Here is a 490-nt window from a genome sequence, read left to right on the forward strand (position 1 = left end):
CGTACACATGCACGCATTGCCTATGAGCGATGAACACAGCAATAAAGAAAGGAATGCTTGGCACGCAAACCTGTACTCTACCTGGAATGCAGTTCTATGATTTTCCTAGTGACTCAGAAAGTCGTCTATCCTAATATGGGTAAATGAGGAATGTCGTTCATGCAACACTACACGGCGCCTGATATTCATGTGGTCTTCTTTGCATCTGCATTCTCTGACGTCTCGGGTTTCATGACGTCACAGTTCTATGACGTCATGGATCTGTGACGTCGTAAAGTTGATTTTTGCGAATATTTCCTGTATCAAGTTATCCGCGTGTCCTCGCAGCAAAACGGTACATCAAATATATTTTTACTTGGAATGTGACGAGAAGCAATTAAAATCTTATTGAGTTGCTTTATCTGGCTTGTGAATCGACGAGGACAGTCAGTAACTAAATATCTCTGAAAACCACGAAGTTGATTAAGATTCTACCTTCTCTGTTTTCATT

Source organism: Penaeus monodon, chromosome 24, assembly GCF_015228065.2.
Source record: "Penaeus monodon isolate SGIC_2016 chromosome 24, NSTDA_Pmon_1, whole genome shotgun sequence".
In the NCBI taxonomy this organism is placed as follows: domain Eukaryota; kingdom Metazoa; phylum Arthropoda; class Malacostraca; order Decapoda; family Penaeidae; genus Penaeus; species Penaeus monodon.